The sequence below is a fragment of the Trachurus trachurus genome (assembly GCF_905171665.1).
Source record: "Trachurus trachurus genome assembly, chromosome: 18".
NCBI lineage: Eukaryota > Metazoa > Chordata > Actinopteri > Carangiformes > Carangidae > Trachurus > Trachurus trachurus.
This window is the reverse complement of record NC_139909.1, coordinates 3988829-4002546: the sequence shown is the minus strand read 5'-3', so window position 1 is coordinate 4002546 and position 13718 is coordinate 3988829. Positions and strand designations below refer to the sequence as shown.

At 39.6% G+C, this 13718-nt stretch overlaps 2 protein-coding genes across 3 annotated transcripts in view; both read right to left on the bottom strand.

Moving 5' to 3' along the window:
- LOC311001374 (uncharacterized protein) overlaps positions 1-13718 on the bottom strand; it is a 98408-nt gene that overhangs the window by 25478 nt on the left and 59212 nt on the right. The window lies entirely within an intron of this gene.
- LOC311001324 (uncharacterized protein) overlaps positions 1-13718 on the bottom strand; it is a 130261-nt gene that overhangs the window by 69379 nt on the left and 47164 nt on the right. Inside the window, exon 2 of one of the 2 annotated variants that reach the window (XM_083992380.1) lies at positions 12131-12217. The exons of the other annotated variant lie outside the window; for it this stretch is intronic. The gene's annotated coding sequence lies outside the window, so the exon portion shown is untranslated. The remainder of the gene's footprint in view (positions 1-12130; positions 12218-13718) is intronic. 2 annotated transcript variants of the gene reach the window in all.

The following is a 13718-nucleotide window of genomic DNA, read 5'->3' as shown; positions in this document are numbered from 1 at the left end:
GTAATAATATAAGTTAAGAATTGGTCTTAGTGGGTTTAAAGGAACTGGGGTTAAAGAGGGTTAACTAAAATAAAGGGGTTAAAGAGGGTTAACTGAAGGGATTTTTTGAGTAAAAAATAGGTAAAATAAAGGGACATTTTGGGGTAAGGAATAAAGTAAATGGGGGATACTTAAAGAATAAAATAAAGTTAAAAAGAAGTAAAAAATAAAGAGAAAGAAAGAAGCTTTAATACATATGTGATCACCTTAATGTTTTGTGTTTGTTTGTTAAATCCCCATTTTTGTGTGTGTGTGTGAAGACTGATTTTCTTTTGTGAATAAAGTTTATGAGTAATTGATATGATTGAGTGTATGTTGAATAAGGTATAAGAGTGAATAAAGTATAAGAATAAGAAGTTTGAGTAAGTTATAACATGTTATATTATATATATAATTATATATTCTTTAAGTTTTTACAAATATGAACCTTTAAAGGATGTTTAATAAGAAATAAACCTTAAGAATCTTCTAAGGGGACTTTGTGATTAACTTGCTATGAGCCTCTATTTAAGGGGACTGTTGGGAAAATAAATCTGTAAGAAACTTATGAACCCCGGAAGAAGAACTTTTTGTGTGGTGGAGAATTTTTTGATAAAGCCTGATTAATTTTGGGAAAACACTTATTTAAAGTGAGAATGTTTCTATGAAAATTATAACGTTCTAAAGTTATAATACAGAATTTTTGAAAGAAAGGAAAAACTTGCAGTAGGAATGTGTTTTGTGTATCTAGTGATTTTATAAAACACTGAACTATTTGTCTGTCTTCCTTTCATGGTGTGAGAGTTCAAAGAGGAGGCAAAAGGACAAAGGGTGTGTCTGGAGGAGAAAGGACAGCTGGTTTGCATCACAGGGACTGAGGCTTGCGGACAACAGCGCATGCATCTGGATCCAGTGATAAAGGCCAGTTTGATTTTATCCACAAACTCTTTCTGACAAATGTATCTGCATTTATACCTCTGTGCATACATTTATAGTTGACATTGTTGATGCATATTCAGTTTGATTGATAATAGTACACTCATTTACATTTAGTACATACACCTGCATCATACATATGTTGTAGTTAATTAGAAGAAAGCTTGGCAAAGGACTGATCATTTCATTAATGGGATAATAGTGTTTGGTTTGTGTGAGATTTTGTTGTTGGCTTGTGATTTGGTTTGGTTATTGCTGGGTAAAGATGGTTGATTTTGTGGTTGAAGAGCTTTGTGTGTGGACCTGGCGTTGTGAATTTTTACCTATAGAACTCTCTTTTGATTTCTGAAGTTGGTAAATCTTTTCATCTGTTTTTTATCAACTGTGACAATTAAAGGAGCATAAGTAATTAAAATACAATTAGTAGTAATTCATTAGATATAATAAAAATCACAATAAAATAGAATAAAGTTAATTTGGTTAAATTGAATTAGAAAATAATATCAAAATGCCAAAAATAGACAATCCAAAAGTAATCACTCCTGTTGAAGTTGTCCAAAAGAATAATCCCTTAATTAAAGGTATAGCAGAAATGTCAGAGAAGTGGCATGGGCGTTGGTCTAATGTTGACCAACCATGGCCAGTCGTAGGGACTTTTAACCCAGATGTAATTAAAACAATGCAGGTGCTTGTGTCCACATATAAGGCAGGTGAGAAGAAAGGGGAAAAGGGAGAGAAGCGTAAACAGAAGAGACAGACGGAGTTTGACATGCTCCAGCTGTTTGAGAGAGAGGGACAGCAATGGGCAAAGGCTAAGAAGGAGGAGAAAGATAAGGTTCAAGAGGAAGTAGAGAAGAATGTTAAGAAAGTAGAAAAGTTGATGGCAGAGATTGATATACTCCTCTCACATGTGGTCCCAGTACAGAGACCCCCACCTTATGAGAAGGAGGAGGAGTTTAGGGAAATGTATCCTCAGCTCCCAGTAATTAGTCAGGAGGAGGAAGATCAGAGTGATGAGGAAAAAGCTGTGGGAGGATATGATTCAGCAGTTAGAAGGTTATTGGCTAGAGCAGAAAGAAGAAGAGGTGGAACAGAAAGGAAGACAGATCTAAGAGAAGAAAGTGAAAGGGAAAGCGAAGATGAAAATGAGAATAGTGATAGTAATGGAGATTTGGCGAGTGAGAGTCCTTCATTTTCAAGAAGGCATACCAAGAAAAAACATGTTTCTAGGGAAGAAGAAGAGAGACGACAAACTTTGAGTAGGATTGATAAAAGTATAGATCAATGCCTTAAATATTTGGACCAATACACCACACCAAAAGGCCGGAGATTGTTACAGGAACAATTACAGGACTTGCAAATGCAAAAGAAAAAGTTATTGAAAAAAGCCTCCCAAAAATCAGCAAGGGAGGAAGATAAGTCTGATAAGATCTGTCCAGTGGTTATCAGAGGACAGAATCTGGTGTATAAATCTTGGGATGATACAGTTATGCAAGATTTATTTGACCAATTACCCATTCTTCAGGATGGAGCACATCCTTGGATTTTAAAGTTGAAGGAGATTATGTTGGGGACAAAGCCTACCATGGGAGACTTTAAGAGACTTCTGGTAAACATTATTGGGGTTCCAGCCATGGAAGAGATTTTACAGAAAGCTGGATATAATCGATATGTGGGATCTACTGTGAACGATTCAGAGCTGTTTGGAGCAAATAGAGGTCGACTGTATAGAGCGTTAAGAGATACATTTCCAACAAATGTACACCCTGATAATATTCTTGTTGAACCATTAGGACAAGAAGAAAATCCAAGATCTTATGTGTCAAGAGCGCATCAGATGTGGAGAAATGTTACAGGGAGTGATCCAGAGGAGAGTCAGATGGAACAATCAATCTTGCGAGCTAAGATTCAGAAGGGGTTGCCTCTGTCAGTGAGGAGTAAATTAGCAGAAGTGGTTGGTCTAGGGAGCATGATAAAGAGTGTTTATACAGATCACATAGCATACCAAGTAGAGCTGTATAGAAAGAAAGAGCATGAACAGGAGGGCCAAGATCAGGAGATCCTTAGACAGTTAAACCAGATTCAGTTGGTAGATAATAAGAAGAAGGAGAAGAAGCAGGCAGTAGTTATGCAGAACCAGTCTGAGATAAGTCAGCCCATGTCACAGTCACAGCCACAGCCACAGCTGCAGTCACAGCCAAATCAGTTCCAGACACCACAGCCTTGTGCAGCGGTACCTTTTGTTTATAATGCACAGCCGACCTTTGGTCTGCAGCAGCAGGCATGGAGAGGAAGAGGTCGAGGAAATGTAGGGAGAGCAAGGGGAAACTTCAGTCCAAATTTTCAACAAAGTCCTGAAGTGTGTTATATCTGTGGACTGCTTGGACATTTTGCCCGTGAGTGTAACAAACTAGGAGGAGGAAATTTCAGAGGGAATTTCAGAGGAATCCCAAGAGGAGGCTTCAGAGGTCAGCTAATGACATTCCGAGGACTGTTGAACCCTCTCAGGGGTCCGCAGCTAGGATTCTAGGGATGCCCAGAAAATCTGAAAGGGAGGTGTCAGGTGGTACCTCTTACAATATCAATTGAGCTCTGCTACAAAAAATCAAAAAAACTACAATACCTATACTGGTATCAGGAGCATATACCTATCTGTACTTTTGGGAAGAGATGCTTTGTGTTCTGTGATGACACTAGCGTTAAAAACAGTTAATTTGTTCTCCTTCTGTCTCAACTGTCCATTGCATTGGCTGGCATATTATTAAAACAAGATGTAAACATGTAGGAAGTGCAGGGTAAAATATCAACATCAGGATAAGGACATATTTTGACTTATACTTGTCTGAATGAGGTTAATGTTGCAGTGTTGAACAGCCACTCTTCAACACTCATGTGTTGTATTGTTTTGATTTTTGTTGATGGTAATGATGAAACCTCATAGAATTCATAAGTTGTAGTTTAACATTTATTGACCAAACTGACATGCATCAGATGCTAAAGTAAAGAAAGTAAAATTGCACTGCTTTGGGAGTAACATGTAGTATGAGCAGAAATTTGAAGTCTAAACAGTTGTTGTTTGTCATTCTCCATCTTTTCCTTTATATAGTTAAGAATTATTGTTATTGCCATAGTGTAATAAAATGAAACGTAGGCCTGCATAAGAAATCTTTCTTAGTATGTTTAAACTCATTGTGTTGGTAAATGTTGATTAGTTGGTTTACTGTTGGGAAAAATAAATAAATAAAGAATATGTTATCAAGACTCACTCAATTATCCACAAAACTGGCTTTCTCATAATAAAATTAAATAGGACAGAACATGACATGGTAAGAAAATTGTGTGTCTGCAGTGTAAGTGTGGGATCCACTACTCACTCAGGTCAACGGTCCAATTTGAGCCAAGGTGTGAGGCTGCTGCCTCTTAAAGTTCCAGTGTAAAATGTATAATTAAATAATACAAGGAAAAATTAGAAATTTAGCAAGCTTACTACACTTATTGCAGTAACATACAGTATATTCAAAGAGCTTAATTTACACAGTGTGAAGTTGTATGGTTACCTTAGAAAGTTGAGATAATTACAAACAGGAAGCTGTTCTTGAAATAAAGAAATAGTTGTGGATAGACCGAGGTGATGCTTAAGATTCTATTGGTCTTTGGAGAATCATGAAGGATTGATAATAGTGCTCTCAGACCTTTTAGGTCTGACGATTCAAGAAGCACATGGGTTGGCCCATGTTGCAAGGGGGGAGGTTATAGTATGAATTTTATTTGCTTAAATAGATTGTTTGGGTTATAACCAGGTGGATGCTCAGTCACTTGCCAAGTTAACCAAGTTTTTGTCAAAATTTTGTAAGGTTTTTGCCACATTTTTGTGAAGAGAAGTCATGAGCAGGAGGGGACTTCTGCTTGGATAATGGATGAGAGTCTGTGGATAAAATTGCAAAACTGATTTTGTAAAAATATAGGAATTTATGTGTTTATGTGCATTTGATGTTTGAAATGTATTTGCTGTTGCAAAGATCCTGGTTTGTTTTTTCTCTCCCTCCTAGAACATATAGGAGAGAGATCACTGTGAAAGTGCCAGACTGTTCGGGGACCCAGATGTTATGAGGAGATTCAGACATCTAAACATGAAGAATGTGAATGAATTGAAGGGCCCTGAACATGGACACTTAAGTATTTTGACCACATTGAAGATTGACACTGTGGAAGAACTGCAGTGTAATTTGGTGTTTTTATTGTATGCATTTTTGATATTAAAGTTTGATGTCTTTTATGATGATATGTATTCACTATTGTATGTTTTGCTAGTATGTGGATATTGAAGCCTCAGATGTTTTCTTTTTCTTTTGACGTTTAGGGAGAGTAATGTTAGGCAGGGATAGGTCCAATGGAGGATCCGATGGGTTGACCAGCCTGAAATTGGATACTGTTTTGATTTTATTTGTCTGAGGTTTTCATATGTATCTACTGAATTGTTTCATTCAAGTTTTAAGAATTTCTTCTTTTCTAATTGGTTTGGAGTGCTAAACAGTGGTTGCCTAAGGCAGAGGGACCGTGAGAGAATTTCCTGTCTTGATTGTTTGATGGAAACTTTAAGGAAGATTGGCTGCCTGGCAGGTTTTCGCTCTCACACTCCACAAATTGTTTTATTGCTAATGATTGTTCTGTTATAAGTATATGAATATCTGTTAATTTCATGATAATCATTTCAGTGTATGTTAACTTTTGTGTGTCGAGACTCTACGAGCCTCGAAGGGGGGAAATATGTAGTATATTATACTCCTTAATGTTCTTAGTTTTAATATCTTGTTATTACCATTATATATACTTTTTTGTATGTGTGCCTTGTTTGGAACTGAAGGAGTGTCTGGACAGATGCTCTACTTCATGGGTTCCACAATTTGCTTAGAAGTCATCTGACCTAAGGGGATAGGCATGGTCCAAGACGACTGAATGACCCAGTTGTCTTCTCTAATGGGATACAGGACATGGGGTTATTCGCTAGCCTAAAAGTTAAAGGGTCAGGTCAAAGGTCATTGGACATCTGGACGGGAGGTTTCTCTCTGTCCGGAGAAGGTGGAGTGTTGGAGATAAGCCAACATATAAAAAGGGAAGGTTTTTGGGTTGAGAGAGAGAGGTCTCACATTGGCACCATGAGATGCTCCAGGATTCGGCATTCTTTGTACACTGTTCTTCTTCTTGTTAATAAACTACTTTTTGAATGCAAGTGAAGACGTGTCGGCGGTGATCCCTTCTTTTCATCAACACATCAATATACCACATCATCTTTCTGTTTCAGCTGAGAGGAACGAGAACAGAGCAGAGATGAGATGGAGAATGTTTACATTAATCTCTGGAAAACCTCCGCGACCTTCTGTTGTTATTAGACATAGGTTTGTAGTTGAATGAATAAATAAAGAGTCTTTAAAGCAGAAGGAAGCGATCCGGTGGTTTTGGCTAACTTCCTGTCAGCAGATGGAGTTAGCAGTCCCCGCCCTCGTCCCTACGTCACCACATTCACGCGCATCCCTTGGCTGCACACACAGAGAGGACCGCCCCTTTATGCCGTTCTCTCTCCTCATTGGATAAAGGTTGTAGGATACAAGGAAAGTTTTCTCCTCGGCTTACAGCAGAGCAGAGTGACTGACAGACCCGTGTTTCAGACCAAACACTCTATATAAGTGATTGCTGTCAGAAGATACAACTATTTAAGACTTATATTAACACAAATATTCACCTTACCTCTGCTTTAATTAGAGATAAATAACAAAATCCCTGATTTTTTTTTTTACAAAAACATAGAGATCAGGATCTTGTTCTACCTGTTTCTCCGGCCTGAGCTTCTCTCGCTCTATTGTTTCTTGATCCCTTTGTCTTCTCATGGTCTCTGTGTAGAGAAAATAATAATCTATTCACTTAGTTTACTGTGATAGAAATAAAGGTGAATTGAATTGACAAAGTGAACTCCTCTGTTCCCACCACTAACTCAGTCTTTCCATTGAAGCCATTCACATTGAACCTGTGAGGAAACTTGACTTTGTCAAACCATTATAGTTCATTTGTGACTTACTGATGATGTTTTTTCTCTTCCAGATGAAAAAGACAACTGAGAGAATAATCAAAACAGCCAAAGTAACAACCAAGCCAGTGATGACAGGAGAAGAACTGGACTGGACCTTAAAGAAATCATCTGAAATGAGACAACACACAATCAGATCAGATGGTGTTTGTGTAGAACTAGACCTCAGCTGTTTGAAACTAAGGCCTAGTCCACACGAGCCCGGGTATTTTTGAAACCGGAGTTTTGCTCCGCGTCCATACGAGTGGTGTAATAAAAACACTGCGTACACACGCAACAGTGGAATCCGCTACCAAGTGACGCAATGCACGTGTGGAAGGCTGTTTTAACCAATCAAAATACAGTGGAAACCGCTTATGGATCAAAAGGCTTGGGACGGAATCATTTCTATACAAATGCTGTTTAAATAATTCGTTATCAAGAAATCCGCTTATAGTGTTCATTTTTGGTCATTTTATGGATGAAAACATGCGCAAAAACAATTTAAAAACTACGTGTAGCCTATTTATTTTATTTTCGGCGGTGTCCCTTTGACGTGCACTGCTGCAGCAGCCTGCATGTTGCTGTTGCTGCGCTGTGTCTTGACTCTTGTGCTGTGTGTTGTTGTGTGCTGTGTTGTTGTGCTGTGTGCATCACCTGGCTGCTGAGCCACATGACTGTCGGTGCGGCGCAAATCATTATCACTGGCTGTTGTGTGTCAAAACATGGATGAATGAAACATATCCACTTTATATCGACCGTGGACGTCACGTATACATTTTCGGCTTTTGGCTCGTTCCGTTCATCTCGTCCCCGTCCCCCCCCCCCCCCGTCGTACCCGGTCTGACAGTGACATAGGCTATTGCCTGTTCATTCATGAAAATCATCCCGAAAAACTCTCAATCAAACAAGGTGGGGAATAAGAAACTGCGGCGCTACTGTAGTTCTGTAATTAAAAAACACACCGGCAGCCCCCGCTGATCTGTAGCGTCACTTGTTACTGTAAATGATGCTGTGTGGAAAACCAGCTGTGGTCTGTGATTGAGGGTGAGTTTGGAGCTGACAAGAGGATCGCCCTGACGACCGTTTCGTTATATTTTTCTCATCGAAAAACTATACAAATAGCCTAGCATTTAGATGATGTAAAAAAAGAAAAAAAATTAAAGTGAAATAATAAAAATCCACTTTGTCACCTCCATTTTTGCGAGCTCACGTCAACTTCTGCAAACCGCTGCAAACAACCTCTGCGGGCTGGCAGTGTTTACATCAGCACGTGTGCAGCTATGACGTAAACGAGAAAGACAATCACGGTTGCAGTGTCCACACGCACTCGGTGAAACCAACCCCGGCCGAAAACCCCACCCTGGACTCCGGTTTCAAAAAACCACGGTTTCAGGTTTCCAAAAGCACGGTTGCGTGTGGACAGGACATACAACCGGGAACATATGTTCACGGTTTCAAAAATACCCGGGCTCGTGTGGACTAGGCCTAACACAGTGTTTAAATGTAGAGTTTTGACCTGGAACATGAATGTGAGTGTCTCTGGTCTGGTTGATGGTCTTCTGTTGGACTCTACAGGTGAAGCTGTTGCTGTGTCTCTTCTCCACAGTCACTCTGCTGCTGACAGTATAGAGGACATCAGGACCTCTGACTGTCTCTGTAGGTCCAGCAGAGAGCAGCTTTCCCTCAGCGTCCAGCCACAGCAGCTCAGGCTCTGGATACCAGCCTTTAGACTTACACTGTAACACCACTCCCCCCTTGTCTTTGTCAGTCCCTGCTACACTGATGACAGGTGACGAGGCAGCACCTGGAGATGGACATTTCAAACAATGCTCACCAATACAATCATCAAATTAATAACTATGAAGTTAATGATTCAATACTATGATGAATATGCATAATAATATTAATTGTAATTTTTCTGTTTAATTTTTGACCCTGAATTGTAGTTTCTCACTAGTGAATCAGTCTTTTACATCAAACCACTGTTCCTCTTTGGCCATTAACAGCTTAAAACTAAAGCAACAGTTGGTTCCTACTCCAACCCTCCTAACACTAAGCCAATGCGCTCATGGAGCTTGAGGTCATGCAGACAATTCACATATTTTCCTGTTGCCAAGTTAATTTACATGAACGTTTTCTCATCAGTTAGTTGATTTTATTCAAGGCAACTTCATCACAAAGTCTCATGATTTTTTAAAGAGTCTCTTAAAAACAGAGACGAGAACCACTGACCATGTGTGCTAACGGATCATATTCCTTAGGGGAACACAAGAAGTAAAGGCTGAATAAGTGACAAGTCAGTGATTAAGTAGAGGTCAGTGAGCTGATTGACATGTCCTGAAGCCTCTTTTTTCTGTAACTTATTTCATTCATATATTTCATAAAATATATTGGCAGAGGTGGATGTATCACTTTTGAAAAAAATATAGCTTTCACAGTAATAAGCGTTCAACATAAGCATTCTCTTTAACCTTTAATGAATTCCTTCCCTTTTTTAAGATCATGTGCCTAAACGGGCCAGTTGGAAATAAAGTTGCTCTTCACGTCAACATCGGCTTGATCCACCTCCTGCTACTTCTTTGGTCCTGCCCCTGGGCCAGTCTAAAGGTGAGCTCCAACCACTGAGATTTTTCCAGAACAGCGACAGTAAGACCACTTATCTTCACAGTGGTACTGTTCAATTACATAAGTCCTGGTCATGGAATGACAGCACATCTAGATGAGGGCAAGGCCTCCTCTCTCGGCATAAAACCACATCAATATTCTCTGGTACAGCTCCTCATCACAGTCCGCACCTTGCAGAGTTTGCACTGCGCCTCAGTTTTACTTGTTTTTTTATTTGACAGAGTTGACAGGTGTGGAGTAGACGTTGTTTACACATCTTATTAGATAGATAGATAGATAGATAGATAGATAGATAGATAGATAGATAGATAGATAGATAGATAGATAGATAGATAGATAGATAGATAGATAGATAGATAGTGTTACGGCCGGAAGGGGTTCGGCCTTGTGTCCACCCAGGCCTCAAACAGCCAAACGAGGCTCACCTGGTCCAGAGTAAAAACCCTGCAGCTGGCCCCAGAAAGCGGTGAAGGGCAGTGCGAGGGGACTGCTGGGCTGCCTGCCTCCCATCATTGGCTTTTGTTTGTTCTATTTTGTTTGTATTTTATATTAAATCTCCTTTTAGTTAATTTAGTGCCTTTGTCCTTGTGTTTGGGTCCATTGTTATGCCCCTCCGGGCCAACAAAGTTCTGGGGCGTAAAAATAGAGAGAAATGGCTTGTTCTTAGGAGAGCTCTTGAGAGCTACTTTTAGATTGCTGACATTTAGAACCACAGATTGATTTGGGGGCAATACACTACGGATACAATGTGGTTGGACTGCTTAGACATGTGAAGTGGTCAAAAAACAGCATAATGTGGGACCTATAACTTTTGTTTGTAACTTTTGTTATACAATCCAATATCACTGACTAACAGTTGAGATGATCCTGACAAGACGACACCAAACTACTCGCATGGTATTTCACTACTTACCAACATGAAGCTCAATGATGGATTCAGTTTCCTCGTTTGGTATGAAACATCTGTATCTTCCTTCATCAACAAGCGTCACTCTGGACAGTTTCAGTGAAATGTTTCCGTGCTTCAGTTCATCAGTGAACAGTGATGTTCGTCCTGAGTACGATGGATGTTTCATATCTGCGAGTTCCCGACCTATACGCCACACATGGACGAATCTTGGTTCCAGGTTAGACCTCGACCACTCCACTGCGTAGCTGGTAACATCCTCAGCAGGTTCAAGGTGACATGGCAAAATGATGTCACCACCAATTGTGGCCACTATTGGCTGAGATGAACCAATTAACTGAGACTGACCTGAAAAGAAGAGATATTCTCTCATTAGTTTTTTCTAAACACATTGTTGCATCATCAGTTGTATAACACAGTTTAGACAGCTGGGCTAGCTTGTTATACTAATTAGCTCTACATACATGTATATACTTAAACTGAGGAAGTTGTAACAGAGGCTATGCTCACTCATGCAGTGATCATGACCAATGGTGGTCTAACATAGACTATCATAAAATAGCATAGTAGCCTAGTAAAAATGGGCTATACAAATAAAATTGCCTTGGCGTGCCTTGCCTTACATCTCAGTCATGCCCTTTATACATCAGACAGGATGCAATAACATCTATGTAAGAGGGAATTTGAAACGTAATTCCAAGTAAGGCGAGGTTGATTTCAAGATCATGAAAAAACTACTAAAATAACGTGATGGAACAAGAAGTTTAGTCCTCCTCCCTTTGAATCCTATGAAGATACTGAACAGATCAGAATAAAAATCTAAATTGACTGAGTCTCTCTAAATGTAACAGCAGGTTTCTTGTTTGCTCAAGTCTGATGGGTGCACTATAGTCAATCTCTGATTGTTTCTTCAGACTGCATCAAAAGAGAAATGTTCCAGCAGTTACAGAAATTTGCTGTTAAAAGGAAAAAACAATTCATCCGTCGGTCCAACACTGAACTTTTCACACTTCTCATTTAATTTGTTCAAAAATCATTGTATCTTGAGGTTACCTCCAGCAAAGGGCATCAGGAGAAGATGAACGACCAGGACACTGATGGTTGTGAGTGGTGACTGAATGGAGAGTTCAGCCATCTGATGAAACATTATGCAGATCTGGAAACGTACGGAAACCATTACATACAGTATGTCCCGGAAAAGATCAGCCTTGCTTCTGTGCATTGTGTAATGAAGCAGTTTTGTAGTTTCAAACATCTGAGCACATAGCTAATGACATGTGGAGAGCTCTGTGGCTGGTAACTTGTGCTGCATAAATTATTGTGGACAATAATTATGCTACACTCTGTTCATGTCCATCTGTCTAGTGAGAAAATAATGTCTTAATACCTGACATATTTGTCTCAAACCTCCAGGCCTTCAGGGCAGTTAACAAACTCTAATAAGAAGCCGATTCATTACCCCAATTAAATAACAATCAACGTTCAATGCATGAATGCAACTTTTTGTGATTCATTTTGAGATTCACTTTTAAGTTTTTTAAGATTAAAACAGAAGCAAAATGATTGAGAAAACCACGTACCTGCTGCTAGTTGTGTTGCTCATTTCAACTGACGACAGGTCTGAAATCTGTAAATCATTTACTGACTCATGATTATAAAGTAAAGACCTCTGACCAGACCAGTTTATCTAGAACAGACTCAGTGTTCATCTCAAATCATGTTCCACTTTCTAAACTTCAAGTTCAACCAAGCTGTTATGTTGTTTACAATTTATATGTGAATGGCTGTGTTGACCAAATGTGAATCTGAACACAGATCAGTAAATCAGTTCAGCCTTAAGCATAAAAACATGATGCCCAGAGTTTAAAGCAGAAGTAAGCGATCCGGTGGTTTTGCCTAACTTCCTGTCAGCAGATGGAGTTAGCAGTCCCCGTCCTCGTCCCTACGTCACCACATGTACGCGCATCCCTTGGCTGCACACACAGAGAGGACCGCCCCTTTATGCCGTTCTCTCTCCTCATTGGATAAAGGTTGTAGGATACAAGGAAAGTTTTCTCCTCGGCTTACAGCAGAGCAGAGCGACTGACAGACCCGTGTTTCAGACCAAACACTCTATATAAGTGATTGCTGTCGGAAGATAGAACTATTTAAGACTTATATTAACACAAATATTCTGCTTACTTCTGCTTTAATTTAAATCTGAATATATTTATGAGGGACTTTGACCCTGTTGCCAGGCAACTGATCAGTTGATACACCTATAATACAGCTTCAAAGTGTAGTAGTAGTACACAACATGACGTGGCTGTTCTTACCTGTTCTTACTGTAGGGGGTGTTTTGTTCTTTTTACACCCATCAGGCCTTTCAATAATATGAATGAAAGTTGACATGATAGTATGACTTTGTGAGTGCATGAGTTTCACTTGTCTTGTAGGATTTATCCATTGAAGTGTTGCTTCTCTAACCTAAGGGAAGAACTCAAGGTTATACAGCAACATTAGTCTAGAAGAGGGTTCACTTCATTTGTCCAGACTGGGTTGCTGCCTTTTCAGCCTTTACAAGGAATAAGTTGTTGTTGGGCCTTCTCTATGGTGTTGGCTGTGTTGTAGGCCCAGGTGACGTCCCTGCAAATGTTCACTCCCAGGTACACACCTCCTTTATCTTCTCCACGTTGATGCAGAGGTTGTGCGTTGCAAAGGCAATTGGGTTGATACTTCTTTCAGTTGTGTTCTGTAGACAACTATGATGATAGTTGATGCAGGTTATGACATCATCATAACCTTTTATTTTTATTATCATTATCAGACTTGGATAAAACACATCCACAAATGCATTAAATACTCAAAGACACCTGTACCAATTCCACAACCACATTTTGCCATGAAAACAGTATTGTTGTATGTCAGACTGAGAGACGACTGAGGCCTCTAAGACCCTGCCCCCCTTCTGCAGCAGCATCAGAAATAACCTCCACAGGAAGAGGAAGTTGTCACGTACATTCTACTTCAGTTGTATTTCAGCTCAACACTCAGTCTGCAGCAAGACGACATGGAGGTCACAGCTCTCTGCTTCAGACTGTGTGAGTACTCAGTGTCACATTTCTTCTCTTTCTGTCTGCACTTTTATATGTTGCTGCTCATCAAAGCATCTGTTGCTGATTTACAACA